Source organism: Macrobrachium nipponense, chromosome 22 (assembly GCF_015104395.2).
Source record: "Macrobrachium nipponense isolate FS-2020 chromosome 22, ASM1510439v2, whole genome shotgun sequence".
In the NCBI taxonomy this organism is placed as follows: domain Eukaryota; kingdom Metazoa; phylum Arthropoda; class Malacostraca; order Decapoda; family Palaemonidae; genus Macrobrachium; species Macrobrachium nipponense.
The window spans coordinates 82,827,493-82,845,563 of record NC_087213.1 but is presented as its reverse complement, the minus strand read 5'-3'; the positions used below and the strand labels follow the sequence as shown (position 1 = coordinate 82,845,563).

Here is an 18,071-nt window from a genome sequence, read left to right as displayed (position 1 = left end):
TCGTCGTCCCAACAGAAAGTGTGTTTTTTTCACGACTGTGGAAGTTAACCATAATATTAGCTTTCAATCTAAAGACGAACTTGTAAACTAACCATGGTGCAGTACTTATTGAATCATCTTGGTAACCTTACTATTTTTCTTACATTATACAAAAAAGTATTTACTGAAATAATTGGTCATAAAGCAGTTTTATGCTTCTTTTGAACCACTAATTCTTAAAGCAACACCATACAGTGTAGTTTAACATAACAGTTCTTAATTCGAATACGATTATACAGCGGCAAATAGCGGATAGCGTGATTCAGATGAAAATTACAACTGCAATGTGATTTACTAAATGTATGCTAACTGGTGATGGTCAAACAGACTGTTTGTTAGAAAAATGTCATTTAAATGCACTTGGATGCTGATATAAAACAATTATCTATAGATTTTATAGTTCTTCAGCAAAATCTTACAACAGCTTAGACTGAACTTATTACACAAATAAAATAAATTCACATCATCCGGAATACCAGTTGATACTTAGTAATCTAACCTCAATCTTATCCTTGAGGATCAACTTTTCTTTTCTGCAATCAGGCGTTAGATCAAATACTGGACATATCAGCTGCAAACTGGTGTCAGTAGCACCCTGAAATAAAAGGACAGAGCATATATAAACACGGAATTGTACATCATTGTTAGCATGAATAATATATTAAGCATGGGAAACTGATGCATGCCTTTACCGAGAAAGCAAGAAGCACAAAACATCTTGCAAATAGCACACGACTGGTGTTACAGATAGAAATAGGGCCGACGTTTTTTTAGGTTTGATGACATATTATACCCCAGAAGAAATCTAAAGTGCCAGCCAGATATTCGATCACAATTAAAGTGTTGGTAATAGAAAAAAGACCATTACTGTGCAGACACAAACAAAACCAGACAGGGAAGTTGAAAAGTAGCAGGTGGTGAAGTATAATTTCACGTAATTGACAGGTCACTATAACCCACAATTATCAACACATGAAAAAACATCTGTAAGACTAAGTTGTCTTAGAATAAGTGTTTGTGGCCTAAACTTGGTACTTGTCTTATAAAAATTATCTTTGCACAATTCATGATAAAACGAAAGTTTTCAATTATGTGCCAGCGAATCAGAACGAGCCTCTTGCTACCAAGAGAGAGAGAGAGAGAGAGAGAGAGAGAGAGAGAGAGAGAGAGAGTCTACTTTTCTAATCCCTTTGCATATTGGATTCCAAGCTTTTTCTGTTCTAGGACACTTTCCACGTCATCCTACTGTTATCGGGTGCTTTGAAACGAGTTCAATGTTTCCAGTCAGCTACCAAACAGTAGACTGCACCTTACAAATGTCGTAGCTGATACTTATATTTAAAGTTGCCTCCTTATGATACAATCTCTTCTTCTCTAAACATCTTCACCTTCCTAACAATCTCTAAAACGTCTTACTATCTTCAGTCACTAGTGCACAACCATAGCGATCGGCATATCACCTTCATATACCCCATTACTCTGCGAGCAAATGTTCAAAATGACGATATCTATTAACATATTGAACTGAATGCACTCATTCTTTATTGAAGTAGTGACACTTGAAGTGATCGTAACACCACATGAGCAATGCTTACACCATAACTGAAATGTTCACAGAATTCTCTGATATGAGCATCCTATTTCCCTTCGTATTCATTATGCGTTTCTGCCACATACTTCGGTCATTCATCTACCTTCCTTAAATCAAATATCCTGATATAGCTTCCACATCTTACTCTCAAATTCACTGAAGACCTGTTTTAAAAATAAAAAGGATTTAACTTGGACAAGTTATGTCAGATATAGTTTTTAATGAACGTAAACTTTCAAGCAAAGCTGGCAATATTCTTACAGTTCTTCGAAGGTTAACACTATATTCTGTAGACTTTCATCGTCACACTGGATCCATTGCATCACGGCTGGAAATGTTACTAGATTTGCTAGGACGATCTAACTTGTGTTTTCCAACCTAGATGTCTAATTTCTTAAACTTCCTCTAATTTTCTCATCATTAACAAAACCAGCCCTTTTGGCAAGCACGTAAGTCTAGAAATGTGACTAGGTAGAATATAATAATAATAATAATAATAATAATAATAATAATAATAATAATAATAATAATAATAATAATAATAATAATAATAATAATAATAATGAACGAACTTAGTTTCCTTTTAAAATTTATACCTGCCGTTTTTTCAATCTAAGCATTTGTTTGTACTCTCATTTACATCATAAATTTTATATCCTTTTACTTCCATGTTTGGAAGCTTCAGGCCCAAACTCATATGACTATATAGCTTTCTTACGAAACTGGTAGTCTGATCTTTTTTCTGTTGCTCAAGAGCTATCGAAAGACACTTGACAGTGTATGTATACCTTACTGGGTCATGTCGTTTTTGGTTTGTTTGTAATTTTCTTAAGCTGTGGGAAATACCTCCTCACAGCTTCTCCAGAAAATATAGGAACAAAAATATCAGATGCTTCAATGATTTTCACTGTATTCTTGCTAGACTCCTCTTTACTGGCAGCTTGGTTTTTCTGTCACTTTTCTCTCTAATGCAGGATTTTATCGTAAACCTCACGATCAGAAAATTCTCGCTGACTTTGGATTTGCTGTTGTTATGCCTCGAATTGTCTGGTAATTTAGATGACTCGGTGGTCTGGTTCGACATCTCTTTATCAACTATAAACTTAACTTGACATTCACATTATAAATGAAACAAAAATAATCAATAAAGGAAGAGAGTGGGAAGAGAGGGTTATCCATGAAATTTTTTCTGTAAAATTTGAAACCACATTATTTTGAACTGCTCTGATATTTTGATTTTTGATAAGAAACATTTTCCAATCTCAATCCACCTTTCATTCAGTGTTTTAAAAGAGTCGACAACACTTCTAGTATGAAATTCACTGTCAAAAATGAAAATCTTCATAATGGACACTTTTAGGGTTCCAACATCTGATATGGTAGAAATAACTGTGTAAAACTATGTACAAAATTTCAACATTCTGCTGAAATATGTGATTCCTCTAATTACAATATACGAGTATCACAAAAATTACTTGCCTCAGAGTTGTATTAGCTACGCCATGCTTCTACATCGAATGCCATTATAGTAACGCAGATAAGATGTCGCAAAAAATTTCTTTCTTTCTGCACCTATATGTTTCTTGTAATCAAGTAAGTAGGCCAAAGTGATGCTCTATTTGAGGTTTCTGAGGCAAAATCTGAGTTCAGTGACTAAACCATCACATGACAATGAATGAAAATGACTAAGAAACGTGAGTTGCCTATATAGGGATTTAAGAGTCCATAGAACACCTGATACAGGAAGGATCTTTAAAAACACTTTAAGCAACACCCTGTCATCAATATCTGGGATACAAGGATACCAGAGTAACAGAGCAGCTGGGCTTTATCAAATGCCATGTGAAAAAATATACACAACAAAGAAATCCCTGTCTAGCAGTGCGTGAAGTCCAAGAAAATTCCAATCTCATCTATTTCCAAGAAGAAAAGTGCTTTTCTGAACAACAATAATACAAAGCCCATCTTCAAAACTTACAGGATATTGATTTATACAACAATAAAGAAAATTATAGTCTACAGATGCCACTTTTACTAAATGTTTAATCTAATGATTTAATACTCGAAACATTAAGTAAGTTTGGAACATTACATTCATTGTAACCTTTTTCGTGAATAGAGATGACACAATTCTGGTATAAAACGCCGAACCAGCAAAGGACTCACAGAAATTATTACTCGCCAATTAACTAAATGAATCATAGTATCACTCAATCACAGATGCATATTACAGAGTGCAACTGATTTATTTCTTGAGTAAATTCCCTGTATGAACGATCAGGAACGAAACAGTGAAGACATCTACCTCGATTTTGTAATTACACCGCCTTTTCCCACCATCGTTGTTGGAGAACAATATTGAAAAATGATCTGGCTCTAAGGTGTAAGTCCCACACTGTCCTGTGACATAACGGGCCTGAAAAAGAGATCAATGGCAGTTCAAGGAAGATTTAACGATGAATTTTCTTAGTATAAGCCATATGGAATGGCCTTAAACTAAGAAATTCTACTATCTAATTTGCTATTTTTTTCTGTTAAGTTTCTTTGTTTAAGTCATTTGTCAACCTTCATTTCCATTCCTTCAATCATTCTACCATAGTAATCTTGCTTTTGTCTCACAATTTTTTCCAGCTATTCCTCTTTTAACAACGTTTCATGTGTTATTAGCGGGAATCCCACCATAACTACTCAATTTACAGTTGTGAAAACGTTTTGAAATGTTAAAACAAAACTGATTTCTTATCCTAACTTCACTGCAGACAATCCAAGATCCTTTATGTTTTTCATCATTTGATCACTTCTCATATTTATATCTGTAATTCTCAAAATGATACCCTGCTTCACTTCATTGGTTGTGATTGGATATATAAATTCGGATCTCCATTCTTCCCCAGTCATCCATCAACTTGCGCACCAGGAAATATTAAATTACTAAGCAATGAAATAAGGAAGATTATGGCTAGTAGATGACAATATGGCAGTTCATAATTCTGAATGAATAACGTCTCAAATAAGGTTCATTACTTATAAAACACTGATAATCTAAGGTTTCTAAGTCGGCTGGTTTCCCAAAACATGATATCGTGCATACAATAATGCTATTGGTTAATCAAAGGCAACAAAGAACCATTCCGTTTGATGACAATAGGCTTATTAATACTTCCTGTTTTGTTTGATATAACGACCACACTGACATATTTCATTTATCTGGATTATCCAGTTTATCTTTCTGATTGATAGGCTTTTTATTCTTTGGCGAATAAATAATTGGTGTAACAAAGTTTCTGTTTAGCATACCAAATGGTATGTTATTCTATAGTTCTGTATATCTTATATCCTATGTACTGTGAAAATATGCTATGTTGATTATTCTGGACAGATGTTCTCAGCTGTATGCTACAGATGCTCATCACAGCCATTCATCAAACTCTACCACAAAGACAATAGTGCTGGTAGTATTTATTTTGGACTCCATCATCAAGCTCGACTCTTGATACACGACCAAACATAACATATATTCACGATTCAGAACTCTGCTCTACCTGTTGCTCAGTAACTGAGAGTAAATTTCTTGCTCACCTGAGAATATATCCATAGTTTTGCATAATCATTCATAAATGATGGGAATGCATATATGCAAAAGCTTTTAAGAAACCTGTTGATTCATCATCACCGTCATTAAAAATACTTTTATGTGAGTTTAGATGTGAAATGAATCTTCTCCAGTGTTCCTACTTCGTGCACTTATGGCCTGAATCCCCACTATGCCCGGGTCTTCAACTATCTTCTCTTTCCATATTTTTCTGGGTCTCCCTATTGGCATTTGTTCTGCTGTTCCCATACCTACTAATCTCTGAATAACTGCTCTTCACTCCTTCACCACGAGATTCAATTCAACTATCTCAAAATCCAGAGCTTTCAGCTCTTAGCCTCTAGGCACTGCAATTTTCGGCAACTTTCTGATTTGAAAATAAAATTCTTGTTAATCTGAACCATTAATGATGATGTTAGGCGGCTTAAAAACAGATTTCGTAATCTTGTAACTTGAATACATTTTGACCACCAGTACTTCACATGCTTAACCATAAAGAAAACAAAATAATAACAAAATCATGTTCAATTGTAGTTTCTCCGCACAACGTCGGGATTGATTAACGGATTACTTGAAGATCTTGAACAATAAGCATAAAAGTGATTAACAAGGTGTCAAAATCCCACGAAGGTTTCTCAAAGATACTTATGATAGCCGACCTTAAAAGATTGGGCAGTTGGAAAATGTTTAACGCTTCCCCATTTGAAAATTTAGTTTCAATTATTGCAGTTTTCTGGAATTACTTTATACTTCTTTCTCATTAGAACATCGGCCATGTTCTAATTCCTTGTGTTTTCAAGGAATTATTGCTTATACTGTAACACAACTGGTTTTATCTTCACTTGATAAATTCCTTCATAAATAGTAAGGACGCTTGCCAGAAGTTGAGGATATAGGAGTTGAGTCATAATAAAAAGAAATATAGGTGAAAAAACTTCAGCATTATACGTTTTCCTTTACCTCTTCCAACACTTATGGTACATGAAGCCTCCAGTGCATTGCCTGCCTCGCATTGGTTTTCTTGTGTGTAATATCTCCAACATGTTTGAAGTGGTAGTCATCGTGATACCTTCCCTCTTGCAGCCACTTAAACGATGCCACTTTCAATGAAACAAGAAATTTGAACTCGGTAAAAAGAAAATGGAAAAATGCTGAAAGAATCATGAGCATTATATTATTCAGCTTGACATAAACTTTGTTGTTGGCCTACTTACAGCCTTACGGTCATCATGTTTTAGGAATATTTTCTATTAATATGAGCAAGAATATTTTAAGAAATAATCTTTTTTTACTCAACTATAAAAGGAAAAACTAAGAATTGCTGCTTTGTTACATCTAACTCACGCCAACAGATTTAAAATACATACAACAATGCTGACCTACCTAGCAGTATCCCTCACGAGGAGTTGTTCTTTATTGCATCCTTTTCGATTCAGGTCAAAATGAGGGCATGACATTTGGATAGTTGTGCCCACAGGACTCTGAAAATTAAATGATAGCCGTTAACTGATAATTTTGATATGAATTTATAAGTAATATTATCCTGACACGAGAAACGAAACATTTGAAAAGTAAATCAGTGTAAATATCTACTCATTTACTCACTTCTATTGTTGTCAAGCACTCCATCGCTGACTGGTCGTTCTCAGAGTAAAGGATTCCTTCGGCATCACTAGGCAGTATAAAAGATCCACATTCAGGACCAGCTACAAGAAAAGAATTAATAATTAGATAAAGACGTACACACACCACATACTATATATATATATATATATATATATATATATATATATATATATATATATATATATATATATATATATATATATATGTATAATATATATATATATATATATATATATATATATATATATATATGTAAGAATTACATTATTATATAAACCAGTGACCTGGGGTCATGGCATTAGGAGGGTTCTACGTGACCAAAGCACACCTTAGATTATGCTATGCGTTGTCTGCAGTAGCCTGATCTAGCTCAAGCTTTTTCCTTAAGGGAAATACCAAACCTCATCAGGTCATTCTTTAAGTTAAGGACGTCATCTTCAGGTAAGAAAATAGCATGCATATCTACCTCGATAACAATATTACTTGACACGATGAATACATCATCGATTCTCTCGATAATCGAGCCATGATTAAATTCTATGTCTTTAGTCCTAGCACTCTTTCCATACAACAAAGATGTCTGAATACACAATATCTCCCAACAATAACAGATTCATTTTTGAAAACCTGCAATGAGTAAAACAGATGTAATAATCGCGTAAAAGAATAGGTTTACATACAATATGATTAATAGATATATATATATAAATTATTATACAGGTTTCATAAATACAACCATTTTTTTTCCCTCACTTCATCTACCTTTCTTTAGATTCTGATATGTGCCAATGGGACTATTCTCACATCAGTGGGTTTGGATACATTTGAACCCTAACTCTATTCTTTGGCCGTTAAATTTTTCTAAAATGTTAAACGGGCCTTCAAACTTAGGTGTCAGTTTATAATTTAACCTTTACGCCACGTATACTTGTATGTATACCTGATCGCCCACGGCATATGTTCTAGTTGGCTTAGCTATTTTATCATGATTTTTTTTCATTAGGATCTGTGCTTCTTCTAAATTCTTACGAATTATTATTCTTCTAAATTCTTACGAATTATATTATATCGACTTATGCTTGCATCCATAACATCCTTTAGAGGATTTGATAAATTAGTTGTAGGCTTTAAGATGTGAAAAGGCGTTCGGGCCGGGATACCGTACAGTGCCTCGTGCGGTGTCATTTTAATAGACACGTGATACGAGTGATTAAGTGTGCTTAGTACCGCAGGTATGGCAATGTCCCAGTTGGGATCTGCCCCCCCCTAGGTTGACCCTTAAAATGTTTAAAATTAAAACCTTACGATTTGCCCTTTCCACTAGCCCATTAGACTGGGTGTATAGATCATGGTATTGACTTTCTTTATACTAAGGAATTCGCACAAGGAGTTAAGGAAATGATTATTGAACTCCCCGCCCGAGTCTGAGATAATGATGTGTGGAATTCCATGTTACAAATGTAGCACTGCGTAAAACTTCCTAGCGCAACTCAACCGCGGTTTTTGTTTTTTTTTTTAAGCGCTATAAGTTCTGTATATCGAGGTCAAAGCGTCTATAATTACTAGGAGGTTGCTTATTTCCTCTGTCTGACTCGTAAAATCCTGTTAATAAATCTAAATGTACTCTTTCAAAGGGTTGATTTGGCACGGGGTAAGCCCCTAGGCTGACAGGTGTCTTCGTGTGCCCTTTGTATTCTTGACAAGTGCGACAATTTGCTATGTCTTGCTTTTATATCTCTAAGCATCGTATGCCAATAAAATAAGGATTTGGCTTTCTGTGACATCAAGGTATAACCCGGATGTCCGTGCAGTGGATTTTCATGCAACCACTTTAAGACAGTGGGTATGAGTGAGATAGGCACCACCACCTGGTTGTATTCAACTGCGGTGTGTTACGGGTTTTCCTCGTCACAGATCTACACAGGATATTTTCCTGTAGGATATAATTCTGCTGCTTATACTTTAGGTATTCTTTTTTCCTTCGGATTTCCGTTTAACGCAATGATGATTTTTTCTATTTGCGGATCTTTTTCTTTGTTCCGTCTGTAATAGTTCAGCACTCAGCCCAGATCTTCCTGTTCGGATATAGTTTTAACAACGGGCATGGAGGTTGAGATATCTATTAATTCAGCTGAAGAGGGGTTGCGTGATAATGCGTCAGCAATGATATTTTGCGTTTCCCATGGTAAATACCCGATCCTCGCGCCAAAGTCCTGAATGATCATGTGCCACCGAGTTCGCTTGGGGCTGTGACTAAAGCCTTTAAAGAAGTCGGTTAGGGGCTTAGGATCAGTGAGAACCTTGACGGGATAACCGTAAATTATGATTTTAAAGTGCACGAGTGAATTAACAATAGCGAGCCCCTTCCTTGTCTATTACTGCATATTTACTTTCGGAAGGTCTCAGTTTACGTGAAATAAAAAGCTATAGGGAAAAACTGTCTATCATATTGTTGAAGCAATACCCACCTACTCCTAGGTCTGAGGCGTCTGTTGCTATTTGAAAAATTCCTTATTGAAGTCAGGAAATTTCAAGATAGGAGAATACACAGTTCATCTTTCAATTTATCGAACGCCTGTTGATGTAATTTTCAGACCATACGAAATCTACGCCCTTTTTTATAAGATCGTTTAGGGAGCGGCTATGATTGAGTAATTGCGGATAAAAAGCGGCGATAGTATCCGCTGCACCCAAAAATTGCTGTATTCCCTTGACGTTAATAGGTATCGGAAAGTACGGATAGCCGACACCTTATCGTGGACGACTTTAAGACCTTCACTAGAAACCGTGAAACCTAGATAGACTAGTTCTGTTTTAAAAAATTCACACTTATTACTCTTTACCCTTAAATTATGCTGCCTTAACCTTTGTAACACTAACTCCAATTTACGTAAATGCTCTTCTAATGTGTTGGAAAAGTTACTAAGTCATCCATGTAGGCATGTAGGATATCTCCCAACAACAATCTCCAAAACACGACGTTTATCATAACGAGAGTAAAAAAGTTATAGGAGCACAACGTAAACAAAAGGCATACGCAAAAATTCATAATGTCCCCATGGCTGTGCTGAAGGCAGTGTATGGGATACTTTTCTTTTTGTTCATCGGAATCTGATGAAATCCTTTATTTTAGTAAGAAAAAAAAAAATCTAGGCTTGTGAAATATTTATTCTGGACTAGTAAAGATAGGATATCATCGGTACATGGTACTGGGAATCTGTCAGGGATTGTTTCTTCGTTTAAACGACGAAAAATCTACGCATATCCGCCAAGTTCGATCTTTTTTCGGTAACTACTATTAACGGAAAATTATTATAAGGGCTGTTTGATTTCCTAATGACTCCTTCCTTTAACATTTTACCTATTCCTCTGTTATCTCATTCTGAAATTTCATAGGAAGTCTGTACGAAGGTACATAGATTACTTTCTGTTTGTCCTTGAGCCTGATTTGATGCTCTATGACATCCGTTTTTCCTAATTGGTTCCATCCGTAGTGGAAAAAACATCATGATATTTAGTTAACAGATTCAAAAATTTCTGCTGAATTTCTTCTTCTTGAATATCTTTATTGATTTTGTTCTTTATAGATTGCAAAAAGGGTTTCATCCGCGACTGATTGAGCGTGATTTATCTCAGCTACGGTAAGAATGCGATGTTTATAAACTTCGGCATCCAAGATATGTTGATTTTTGTGGATTACTAAAGTGGTATTTCAAATGATTACAGACTTCGTTATTACATTGCTGTGTGGAGGCCGACTGTATAAAAACGGCTTGTGTGACGGATAATCCGTGTGTTTTCAGAGTTTCGGAAAGGATTAATGTTTCAGATCTGGCAAGGTTCTTTTTACACGCACTAATATATTTGAAGTTACGTTAGGTTCGAGGGTTTGCGTGCAAGCTGATATTACGGGTGAGCGAGAGTTCTGTTGGGTTGCCTGTATTATTTCTTGGTTCATGAGACAGGTGATTGGTTCCGTAATGTAAGTGACAACTCTGTCTGTCTCTTTATTATCTAAAACAGATTTTAGGGTATAGAAGACCTATAGAATTTCCCTTTGATATACACGCCGGTGTTTTTGCAGGTGCTAAGATAATATTTTGAGTGCCCATAGACGGGTATCCGATAATTACTGCGGGATACATATTACTGTTTTGTACAACGACAAAGGTATCAGCAAACGTGCTTACTTACCGATCCTGTACTGTACATGAGTTACGCCCACAACATTTAATTCATTATTCCCAATGCCTGAGAGCCTTATTCCGGACTTTTCTATAGGGAAATTTGAAAAGAGTAAATGATGAGTCCTTAAATCCATTATATTACGTGGACTACCAGAATCAAAGAACAAGTGAATGACTTATGGTCCAAATTACTGCATGTAAGGTTGGTCGCAACTCGTTTTGACTAATAATTGCATGAATTTGTTGCAAATCTACGGGAAACCTGCCACAGATTTTTTTGATTCGGCCGTGTGTTTCATAGGAAAATCAAGCTTGTCTCACAATGTATTGATAAATGATTAAACTGATTATTTGATACAAAAGATGTGATATTGATGACCCAACATCGCCCTCTCCCCCCTTGGAGTGAACTACGTGGTATTTGTTTTGTTTATCACACCCTGAAATTCGCTTGCCCTTGCGAGTTCTGGCTAGACGGCCAGGAACAGAGGTACCTGAAGCACGATTTGTTTGTTTCTGCTGTGTGCAGAATTTCCGTTTGGTGTTTTCTTCTTATAGTACTGAGAACCCTTCTTTTTATTTGCACTAGCAACTGGTTGCGTGTTGTAGCGTTTGGCTGTTGATTCCTCGAGTAGCAACGGTTATATGAATGAGTTGAAACTATTGTGTATTGAACAAAAACGCGTCCGACAGTCTGAAATCATGTGACCTGGTCGTTACAGTTATAACAAACCATCCCTGCAACTTGATTATATTATGTACCACATTTACTTGTTGTGGTTTGTTCTCATTTTTTGCAAAAACTTGAATGAGCGAAGGATCTAGGTCGGTACATTTAGACATGTGTTTTTTGATTTGTTTATACACATCTAATTCCGTACTGCCGGGCTGCAATTTTTTATCAAAACACCGTACTAACGCTTCAGGCAACATTACAGTGATAGACGTAAGGTAGATCAAACGGATAAAATCTTTCACTTTGATGTTAGCACCCGCAACCCACCCGGAGTTACATAAACTATCCTGATATTCATTTAGCCGGTCGGCAATTAGCCGCCGCCCCTCGACAACATTGAGCTGAGTCATGGAGGCTTGGTTAAGGATATTTTCTCAAAGCCAATACTACATCTAAAGCCGCTCACCCCCATACACGGCACGTAATCTTATTTTGAACTCGTCCCCATCCCAGTAAGCGCTTCTTGGAAAGAAACCCCCCCTTAGATACGCACTTGCGTCGCCTTTAGCGAAGTCTACGAAGCTCTTGGCCTCCTGTAATTGTACTGCTGGGTCTGTTGGATGCTTTTTGCATTTAAACTGAGGCGTCTACAGATGAGATCCATGCCTCAACATTTTGAGGCAGGACCCATTGACCCGACCTTGAAAAGGGACGATCGCTGACCTCGCGCTAACGAGAGTCACCACGTTGGGGTTGCAGCCGGAGTGGTTTGCCATTTCGGCTTTCACTTTTTTCTATTACCACTTCTATTCCTTGCAATCCTATCAAATATCTATAAGAGTACACTCGACCACTACGTAACGCATAAGCAATGTACTGTATAAGTGTATTAATAATATGAAAATCCCCAAAAGATACAAAAATACAGATAATATGATAAAATATTATACGGAGAATTCCTGCAAGAAATGGTTAATGACAACTAGAAAAGAAAAAAAAATTAATCTGCGGGCGAGAACCTCGTAGTTGAAGATAAGTTCTGTAATGAAGGAAGATTAATATGGCGAACAACTCACCCCCAGAATACTGGACGATCGACTCTTGATGAACAACACTTCACTGAGGAAAAGACCTGAATAGATAAAAATGGTACTTAGCTCCAGATTATATTGCGAAGGATTGTTGACATGGGATGACGTCACAGTTCCTGTCCACGTCTCGCGTCGGAAGTCGTGATGACGTCACGGCCTTCTCTCGGTGCACGATGCGCGGTAGAGTCCAAGATGGATGACGTCACAGCACCTCCGTCCTTGCCACTACGGCGTATAGCTGTCCACTCTGCGTCCTTGCTCGTGAACGGGTGATGTTCCCTGTGTTTGTTTTCTTCTTTCCGTTGATGTTCAATGCTCCGCCCTCGTCCGGTGTAGATTCTCGAAGATAAGTGATAACAGTTGCTCAAACGTCAGTGTTAAATGCTTGTATTCCTCTCGATGAAGGACATAGTTGCGTCTTCATAAACTGTTGCGTTGATTGAAGATCCCGTTTAACATTTTAGAAAATTTAACGGCCAATAGAGTTAGGGTTCAAAATGTATCCAAAACCCACTGATGTGAGAATAGTCCCATTGGCACATATCAGAATCTAAAGAAAGGTAGATGAAGTGAGGAAAAAAAATGGTTGTATTTATGAAACCTGTATAATAATTTATATATATATATATCTATTAATCATATGTATGTAAACCTATTCTTTTACGCGAGTTATTACATCTGTTTTACTCATTGCAGGTTTCAAAAAATGAATCTGTTATTGTTGGGAGTGATATTGTGTATTCAGACATCTTTGTTGTATGGAAAGAGTGCTAGGACTAAAGACATAGAATTTAATCATGGCTCGATTATCGAGAGAATCGATGATGTATTCATCGTGTCAAGTAATATTGTTATCGAGGTAGATATGCATGCTATTTTCTTACCTGAAGATGACGTCCTTAACTTAAAGAATGACCTGATGAGGTTTGGTATTTTCCCTTAAGGAAATGCATGAACGTAATTTTCATGCTAACTCAGAGATTTCACTAGCTCAAACAACAAGCGTCGCAGAAATGTTGTCTTTATGACATACAAAATAAAACCGCCGAGCAGAAGAACTCGCTCGTGACTGCTGATGTGGTCTGTGCGGCACAATACTGTTGAGCGTCGCAACCCCGCTTATTCTAGCTGACTAAACATCTTAGGATCAGTTGCGAATTTAGGCTTAGGAATCTCAAATCGCCTCAGATAAATAATCAAAATAAAAGAATTGAGTTTTTGCAACACAAAACGGAACTGGCCTTATCAGAACTTCGCAGCAGTTATCTTCGATCAATCAAATAATGAATATCGTTAATGAACATTCAAATAATATCGATCAGGTCATGGAAGTTCAACATTTGCTAGCTACTTTAGCTTACTATAGTTCGAAAATAGATCATATCCGTGTGAAAATATCACATTTTATTGAAAAGTCAAAAGATTCACGTAGAAGCAATTACGTTAGCAACAAAGGGTGTGTGTTATCGCCTCACCTCATGCCTATTAAAGATCTGACGTTAACTTTAGAAAACGGACGGGAGAAGCTAGGTTATATTCCTTTATGGATGCCCATAGAGTAGAATTCTATTATAGCCTAATATCAGTCAGCGTAGAAAATTAAAATAGAATTATGATCACGATTCCTTTTGATTCTTCCGATGCTTGGCAATCATACAAAATAGCACCGTTTCCTACTTTTATGACGAATAACTCAAATCCAGTAATATCCAATTTAACAGGGCATGTACTGATTTCTTCTGATAAGAATCATTTACAGTCATTAAAGACTTAGATAAACTCACTCACTGTTCAGAAGCCATGAATAATAAATTTGTACAGCTGACTCTTTTGAATTCTATCCTATATCAACGGATTCATGTGAGTTAGACATAGTGCTAAACGGCTCTCTCTCTCATACAAGCGAAGGTTGTCTGGGGAAACTTTATCCCTTTTACGGTAATAAATTCAATTACAGGATGAATAATGGGTCCTGGATCCGTTATGATAAGGCCGGATCGACGTCGTGTGTCCGGACACATCCACCGCCCATGCCCCTATCTTCGTAGCAGCCGATGGTTGTACGGGGAAATCTACAAATTATACCGTCAGAGGGGTCAACACGATAATACGTGAGAAGGCGTATTTCGCGAACTACACGTGGGCTACAACAATCATCCCATCACTAACCTCTCCCATACAACGCGCGAGTAGCTCATCGTCTGAGCAACTGGCTGAGATGACCCCACGCGTCATCGACTTATGCAGGTGGAGAACATCTTCGCTACTACATTCTGCTAGCCGTGTTCAGCGTGCGGCCATATTGGTTATCGCCGTCAACATCTTTGCTTGGCGTAGGCTGAGGCGTAAACAGAAGGATCTCCAAGGGAACGTACTGGCCGTCTGGATGACGTACCCGTTAAACTCAAGTCGTTTGCGTTTATTAGGGCCGCCTGAACCTGGCCACTTCAGTTCGTGCCTAGGGAATTGTCTGGAATTGTGTTGTGTGTGAAAAGCGGTCCGTATGCTGGCAACAATGTAGGACAAGAAGACTCACGCCTTTGCATTTGAACAGTTAAAGTATCTCCAGGGGCGCCTAATAAATCATATAGACCCAATATTATACATTAATATATTCCTAAAGGTATTTTTCGGGCACCTAATAAAATATCAGCCCTATATATTGAATTTCTGCAGAATTACATTGTTATACTATTATACAATTATATTTATCTATTATAAAGAGTGACAAGTACTCTTTAACTATTATCCATGATCATGCTATCATCATTATTTTAGTAACCATTATTCTTAATCAGGTACATGTTATCATATTAATCATGTATACATGTTTTGATTTTTACCATTTATTATATTTGGGTACATAATCATTATTATTACCAAACATGGATCTATATTTTCCATGCATTTATCTTTGTTTATGAAATATGTCAACAAGGGTATGTAACAGAATCTTTTTATGCATTTAATCACTTAGTATGTTACGAGCACGCTCCTATGAACAATGTTTAAAGTAATTTTTTTTTTGTTATTCAAGGCTTGAATAGGTAGCAGACCGAGCCTAATGTAAGAATTACATTATATATAAACCAGTGACCTGGGGTCATGGCATTAGGAGGGTTCTACGTGACCAAAGCACACCTTAGATTATGCTATGCGTTGTCTGCAGTAGCCTGATCTAGCTCAAGCTTTGTCAACATTTTATGTTATGATAACTTTGCACAACAACTTCCATGGGAAGCGGTTGACCTGTTAACCTACGCCGGAAACTTGTAACTTCCGAGCCGGCGAACTACGTATGTGTTTTTATATGAATTGCTGAGATAGCTAATGTTCCGCTATCGACGCGATGCTTTAGAATGGCAGTTCCACGCCAACAGTTTAAACATATCGGTCGTCCGACCGAGCTGCATCTCCTAGTATGGAGTTACAGAATAAAAGTGTTAACTTGTTCAACTAGCCTGTTTGAATCATCTCCTCTAGACAAGAAAGAACCTCTCTACTAAGATATCCAAGGGAGATGAGGAACCAACCATTACTTACGGATAACAGCCGTAAGGAAAAAACAAAAAGTCTATCGCCAAGCGATAAGACATTAGATATATATATACATGATATATATATATATAATATATATATATATATATATATATATATATATATATATATATATATATATGAATTTTAAATCACATCAACATGACATTTTATGTACAGAGACATTAATCTATAATTGTCGTTTAATGTCCAATTGGCTTTACATCGGAAATAATACCGAAGGGGGGTTAAAACTGACATAGTGAGAGCCTATGACTTCAGTGACACTTGAAGCTGTTGGCTCTAACTATTCAGTAGATCGTGTCTACCAGGTAAGAAACCCTTTTCAATTATAAATCCCCTTCGGTCACCGAACACTGAAGCTGTTGGTTCTCGTTGCCCGTGGATCGTGTCTGCCAGTTGAAAAACCCCTTATGCAATTTACGTATAAATCCACTTTGGTCACTGAACACTGAAGCTGTTGGTTCTCATCGTCTGGTGGATGGTGTCTGCCAGTTAACGAAACCCTTATCATATAAATCACCTTCGGTCACTGAACACTGACTGAAGTTGTTGGTTCTCATTGTGCGGCAAATGGTTCTTTACCTCGTAGACTCAAACCATACTGAACACGGAGAACTAAAGGCTTCAGTGACTGAAGGGAGATTGTAGTTATTAAGTGTTAAACTTGGAAGACTCGACCCACGATCAGCAAGAACCAATGGCTACTGAAAGGGAATTCAAATTGTAGTTTATCTTTTTTTGCCGTTCGTTGGGTTGTGTTTACCAGACACATAAAACCTGGTTCGTCACCTGGCAGACATGACCCACCAAACAGTGAACTCAATGGCTTCAGTGACTGAAGGGGATTGATAATTTCTACGAGGTTCATTATCTGGCAGACATGCCCCCCACTGAACAGGAGAATCAACAGCTTTAGTGACTGAAGGGGATTTACAATTCATAAGGGGTTCATCACCTAGCAAGACAAACCCACTGGACATGAGGACCAGCAACTTCAGTGAAAGATGGAGATTTATAATTGATAAGGGTTCATCAAATGGCAGACACTTTCCACCAAAGAGCGAGAATCAACTTCCATCAATGACTGAAGAGGAATTATATGTGATAATGGTTGTCTGCCTAGTGACTAACCCCATATTAGTTTTAATTCCCTTTCAGTCACTGAAGCCGTTGGTTTTTGCTGTTTGGTGGCTCGAGTCCGCCAAGTGATTTACATTTACCTCTTATTAATTACAATTCCCATTCAGTAACTGAAGTCTTTGGTACTCCCTTTTCAGTAGCTTGGGTCTACGAGATTAAAAACCATTTATCAATTATATTATTCCCCTTCGGTCACTGAAGCCATTGTTTTCTCTGTTTTGGCGTGTCATGTCTGCTAGGTGATAAACCCCTTTATCAATTACAAATTCGTTTTTGGTCACTGAAACCATTGGATCTCGCTGTTCGGTGGGTCGAGTTTGCCAGGTGATGAAAAACTTATTAATTATGATTCCTCTTCAGTCACTGAAGCCTTTAGTTCTCGCTGTTTCGTGGGTTATGTCTGCCAGTTGATGAACCATTTATCAATCATAATTTTCATTCTGTTTGGGGGTCGTGTCTGCCAGATAACAAAACCCCCTTATCAATTATAAATCCCTCCAGTCACTGAAGCCATTGCTTCTTGTTTATTCAGTGGGTCGTGTCTGCCAGTGATGAACCCCTCATCAAT

At 37.1% G+C, this 18,071-nt stretch overlaps 1 protein-coding gene across 1 annotated transcript in view; it reads right to left on the bottom strand.

The window, feature by feature from the left end:
* Window positions 1-18,071, bottom strand: part of LOC135198333 (uncharacterized) — a 204,094-nt gene that overhangs the window by 83,760 nt on the left and 102,263 nt on the right. The gene's annotated exons all lie outside the window — the stretch shown is intronic.